Source organism: Mustela nivalis (genome assembly GCF_964662115.1).
Source record: "Mustela nivalis genome assembly, contig: HAP1_SCAFFOLD_505, whole genome shotgun sequence".
In the NCBI taxonomy this organism is placed as follows: Eukaryota; Metazoa; Chordata; class Mammalia; order Carnivora; family Mustelidae; genus Mustela; species Mustela nivalis.
Window position 1 is genome coordinate 532344 of NW_028136151.1, and position 6572 is coordinate 538915.

Genomic DNA, 6572 nt, shown 5'->3' on the forward strand with positions numbered 1-6572 from the left:
CTCACTCCAAGTTGTTTAGTCCAAGGAGATCAGACTATCCCAAAGGGGACGAGAAGAATGCCTTGAACACATGATCTCTTCTGAACACAGCATTTTGTAGGCCTGCGTTCTGATGATTTTGTGGAATGTCTCCTTTCACAGGCACACCAGAGCCCACCAAGGTAAACCTCAGCATATTCAGCCCAGGCCCCAAACACACCAAACGGCAGGCAAGGATATCCACTGCAGATGGCTGGTCTCAAGGACAGCGTCAGCCACCACACAAACATCAGATGGCATGCATCACACACACACACACACACACACACACACACACTAGACAAACCTTAAGGGCCCTCCCTTGGACACTCAATGATCTCTTCTACCTAAATAAATTACCCACAGGATAGAAAACAGAATAAGTATTTCGAATACAGAGAGGATACAGAGATCTAGATCTAATATAGATGGAAGGATCAATAGATGCCAAGGAAAAAGAACAAGAAAGGATCACGGCTAGGAAATCAGAGTGAAGCTTCTACATATAACACGCCCGATGTGGGTTTGATAGCAGCGGCATGGATCCTCCCTATACATCAGAAAACATAGAAGATATCAGAGAGTCTCGAACCACAGAGATAAAACTGATAAAGATAAAAGAACCTAAAGAGCTCCTGAAGAAAAGATTGGTAGGAGACTGGATGCAAAGTCTGGGAACGTGGCAGAAGTAGAGGATCCAATTAGTGACCTGGAAGAACAAGCCTAGAAAATAAGGAAGCAAATTCTAAGAGAGAAGGAAGAACGACGGAACATGACAATGAGCTTAGGGAATCATCATCCAAAAAGAAGGTAATAGGTGCCTATTGTAGGATAAGTAATAGTGAGAGAAAAAAAAGAGGGCTGAACATGGATTTGAGAATCAGGCTGTCAATGACCCTCATCTGGGAGCTGAAACAGAGGTCCAGAATCAGAGGCACAGAGGACTCCCATCACCTTCCACAGAAGCAGAGCACCAAAAGACATAGTGTCCTTCCCCCTGGAAAATCTAGGCATGGAGGAATTCTCTTTAGGGAAAAAGCATCGGAGAATAGTTTGTCCATAGCCCAGTCACTGACTTCAAGAGGAAAAGCTATACCAGCTCTCAAAGCAGGTCGGATAGCTCAAGCAACACCTGACCAAGCCAAAATCCTTATCCCCTGCATTTCTGAACAATGAAAGAGCAGCGGTTCTTGTCTAGAACCAGGAGGTATTCAGAAGTCAAAGGTTGGGTCCCTTGTTGTGTCCATCAGTTCAGAGGCGGCCTTCAGATCAACTCATGATTCCAGGGTCTTGGCTATGACTCTGAATATGACTTTTATGTGACTTTAATATGAATTTTATATAACTATAAGATAAATAAAAAATGAATTAAAAAAATAAAAAGATAATTTCTTTACCTATAGGTATAGCATTGTTTGGGAAAAGAAGATTACCTTGAAGTTTAACTCTATATGAACATTAGAAAATAGAAATGAAAAAGGAATAAACTAGACTAAACTAAACTAAATTATTTAAAAAATTAGAATGCAAATGAAAAAAAATGTGTATGTATCAAAAAGTTCAGGTTAGAAGGTTAATATGGAATTTGATATACTGGACATCTCAGTTTGAAGGTAAATAGGTTAAAAAGTTATCTATATATTACAAATAAACCAGAATAGTGGGAATGAGTTAAAAATAAAAGTTGTATCTATGAAGTAGCAGTGGTTGTTGTTGTGTAGTCTTATTTCTTTCCTGGTTGGTTTTCTGAGGCAGAGGCCTGTCACGTGGGTTTCAGTCCATGATGTTCCCTGATTTAAATTCTCCCACCCCTCTCAAGGGGATGGGCTCTGAGGAATCCTGTTTTTTCAGGTCTTTATTCTTTGGAGGTTTTTATGTTTGTTAATTTTGTTTTTCTCTTGCCTTGACCTCTTTTGATGGCTTTTGGAGATGAAAGCAAACTGCACCCTGTTCTCTCTCTCAGAGATAATCCTCAGTCTTCTCACCTGTGGGTGCTGCAGAGCCCATATAAATTCGCCCTTGCCTGCTGCCAGAGCAAATTTTGAGTCGTAGTCCCAGGGAGCACAGAATCTTCTGCTTGTACCCAAACCATTGCAGCAGTGTCTGTCTAGGCAGCTCCTGACCATCAGAGAGGTTCCAATTCCCATCCCACACTGAGATTTTCATGCTGGCCCTGGCTGGGAGTGCCTGGTCTTTCTCTGTCTAAGAGTTCTGGGCTTGCAAGCACTCTCTCAGGGGAGGGTGTGGGTCACGTGTGTCTCAGGCTCTGATAGAAGGGTGCGTGTCCGAGAGCATGAGCCTGGGCCTTCACGCACCTCTCTCAGGAGAGTGTGTGGGGTGCACGCGTGTCTCATGCTCTGATAGTATGGCACGGGTCTAAGCAATGGACTGGGCCTTTGCACACCTTTCTCAGGGGATGGTAAGGGGTGCAGGTGTCTCAGGCTCTGTTAGCAAGTCTCATTGCTCTGCTGCTTGGTGAGGCTCCAAGCCCCTAACAGGAGCTGAACCCCACATGATCATGGGTGTGCTGTTGGCTCAGGGACCAAAACATCGTTTTTCCAACACACTCTCTTTGGCTCAGCACCAGGGAATCTGTACTGGGTGTGGGGACTTAAGCCCCTGTCCTTAGCTGCCATGATTCACACAATTTACCTTCAATATCCTTTGCACTTTTTGAATGCTTTCAACCAGAGTCCAAGTTAATGCTGGTCCCTAGACTCAGAACACTCTTGTATTGGGGTATTACTTTCCAATTGGTGGCCTTGGGTGGGTCCCTTGAACTTTTGTTTATTTCAGTAACAGTCCAACGTTCTCACTCCACTTTTCCTGCCCACTGATGACTTCTGCGCTGGCAGAGATCCAGACATATATAATTCTGATCTCAGGCTGTTTTCATGGGTAATCAGAATTCTTTGGTAGGAAATAACTTCAATTTGGAGTACAGGTTGAAATGGCACCTCCTCTTACTTGCCCATCATCTTGTCTCCTCTCACATGACACTTATAAGAAAATTTCAAGAGATAGGAATTTGGCATTTTATGGATAGCAAATCAATTTCATGTGCATTGAGAACTCACATTCCATCACTTTCAGCCACAATTCCTGCAAAGAATGTCCCATTTTGTCCTGTTTTATAAACACGTATTCCCACTAACATGCCTACAAAGAAAGACAAAAGTTTAAGTGTCTGGTTAGAGTAGTATTGCTTGTCCATTTTCCCCTGCTTTTTCACATGTTTCTTTACTACCATGACGGGGTGAAATCATACATTATTTGTCTTTCTGAGACTCAGAGATGTGACATAGCCCAATGCTCTCCACAACATTGACACATGAGGCAAGTGGCAAGAATTCATTCTTCCTTATGGCTGGGTAAGAGTCTGTGATGCCTTTGGAAGATAGTGAGATGTTAGTAGTATCTGGGAACTCCAGGCTTGTCATCAGCCATGAACACAACTGGAAGATGACTACATCAACTGTGACTTGGTGGAAATTGACCTGAAGCCTACAGACCAAACTCTACAGTAAAAGAGAAAAGAAGTCAAAGAGACTATGGGAGAAAATTGGAGACATGGCTTAGGGAGAAGTAGGCGGTGGTGCTTCAGACGGCAGTAAGCCAATGCAAAAGACAAAGGCACAGGAGAGACGAGAACACTGGGAACCCACAGGTAGCATGTTTCCCAATGCCACAGGAAGATGACCACAACAACTGCAATGGGGTCGAATTTTACCTGAAGCCTACAAGGTAAACTCCACAGCGAAAGAGAACGGAAGTTGCAGAGATGATGGGAGAAGGTAGGAGACAAAGCTCAGGGGTGATTTGGTTGGTTTGTGGATCAGAGAGCCGTGAGCCCATGCAGAGGGTAAAGGCACAGGAGAGCAGGGCACATTGAGAACCCACAAGGAACCTGTCTCCCAGTGCCCTTGGCTGTGACACGCAGAGGGTCTGAAGGGCACTAGTTCCTGACAACACAAGTCTTGAGGGCTGGAGTTTTCAGCTCAGCAGGCTTGGCAGACATCGACTCGAAAGAACACCGTCCTTTTCCCTCATAGGACACCAACAAGCAAGCAGGTGCAGGAGCCTGGAGACAATGATCAGAGACAATATCAGGAGACGCAGTGGGAAGATGGTGAGTCCTGGGAGTGCATCCGTGAAAGGCAGTGTTTGTGGAGATGTCTCAATGGGGACATAAAAATTTTGGGCTCTCGCACTAGCAGCATCAAGACAGAGCTGCTGGCCAAGAAAGGTAGTTGATGACATTGGATGCCTACCCTGCCAACACGAAATCCCAACCGTGGAACACTTGGAGGACTGCTTTCCTCAGTCCAAGATGCTTTGTCTAGGAGAAAAAACTCTCCCATAGGGGACGAGAAGAAAGCATTGACCACATGTTCTCTCTGAACACAGCATTCTGCAGCCCTGCGTTCTGTTGAGTTGATGATTCCAGAGTCTTGGCATTGACTCCTGTAGGTTCTCTGATCAGGGGCAAGTAAGATTCTCCTTCTCCAGCTCCACCCCCTAATTGGGATCTCTCTGCCTCTCTGTCCAATACGTGCATGCGCATCGTTGGACAAGATAACAATGACAAAACCAGTGCACAAAAATTGACTGGGGCCAGAGGATGTTTTATTGAATTTGGACCTAGGTTCCTATGGAGGGCAACCAGGTACAGAGATCCTCCCACCATCCTAAAATGCCCGACCTTCGCTCGGAGCTCCCTTGTTCATTCTCCTGTTCTATGTTCCTGGATATCCTAAATAACATGCAGCATCCGCTGTCGCGCTGTACTGAACCCTTGTTGACACACTGTATCCTCTGAGGATCCATTGGAACGTGCCCATCTTCCGCCAGAGGCACTGTTTGCCTATCGCATGAAACCATGTGGGAATTGTCATGAGAGGGTGAAGGCAGGCTTGTGCTGACACATCTCCATGCAGTTCCACAGAGGGTAGCTGCCCCACCCTGAGGGAGTGCTCCAGGTTCTTCACATTCGAATCCTCTTCAATTGTCCTTTTAGACATACAGGTTGTCTTCCTGAAACGGGCACGAAAGTCTTTCAGATGGCTTCACTTGGGCTATGGGTCTTTTCCAACATGCTCTCCGTTGGCTCCTGTGGACTCCAAGAACATGAGTCTGTCCTCGACCTAAGGTTCTAGGGTGTAGAGTCTGCCTTGGATGCATGGTCATTTTGGAAGATTGCGAGTCCTTGTTGGTACCATTTCTGGAGACACTTGAGGTACTTGTGTCCTCGCTGTGGAAGACTCCAGACATGTCTTTGGCACAGTTGCGGGGGTTCACTTTGAGCTTTCCTTGGGTGTCCGTTTTCCTCTTCAGAGCTCCGTGATTGGGTGAGAGGGCCTCACCCTTGCGCAGGGCTCGGATTTCCTCCCCTGAGCCTATGCTTTCGGACTGATTGTTCCTTGGCCTGTCGTGGCTAAGATGGAATGAGGGATTCGTGCCTTTCTTCGAATTCCAGAGGGCTGGTGCTGACAGTCATGACCAAACACTACGAATTGGGCCTTGGAGAAGGTGACACCGACTTGTTTCACAAAATGTCTTGGTGAGAGACCCAGGGAGCTCCAGCGATTTGGGACAGCTTGGGGTCTTCTTGGCCTACCCATGATTACTCCAGCCAAGTGTAGTGATCAGGCCTGGGTTGATGAGTCGTGGTTGCTATGACCTCAAAGCTTTGTGACATCACAGATGCTGGCTTCACTGATGCAGCTGTCCCTTTACGATGATATTAGTGTCCTATGGCTTTAGTTAGGAAGCCCCGGGAAAGACAGAACAAGAGCCCTCTGAGCCTGGTCAAGAACTCAGCTTTTCTTGTGGGTGTATGTCCCACTTCCCCTTTCTAGACACAAAGAAGAAAGAAAATGACATTCAGTATACCTGCCTTTAGGCCAACATATCCCGGACCAGCAAGGTCACTTATTTCCACTACAATTTCTAGAGATCTCAAGAATCAGTGAGGCCTCGTGGGAATGAGCAGCTCACCATGGGGTTTGTCATCCTGTGGGCGAAAGCATTCTTTGTCAGCGTCTTTGCCTATGGGTCAGTGTTGACTAAGGGACGGAAAGTCCCTTTTCGAGGAGAAAGGTGAGGGCATCGGTATATGGTGCTGTCTGTGGCCTCGTCTCCTAGTGTCGGAAACATGCAGCTAAGGGATTAGGCCTCTGTCTACCTGGCATTCCCTGAAACACATTTGCAAAGTCTTCGAGGAGAGTGACATTCTGCATCAGAGCTAACTCTTAAGGGAGAGGCCTTGACCGCACCTGTCGTCATCATTAGTTAACTGTACTTCTTGTGGTAACGGGTATAGACATGTTGACCAAGTCTCTTTAGTCAGAAGGAAAGGGACGGTCTATACCGACGGCTTGCAAGGCCCATTCGAGCAGACCTTTGGAGTGAGCCGCAATGCCCTTGCAAGAACTAGTGGATCAGGAAGTTTGGGTCCATTTCGGCACCACAGTATAACTCAACCGTCTAAGTAAATGAACCCCTGGACCTTGCAATGACATGAAGGCCTCATGCCTGGCTGATGGGAAATGGAA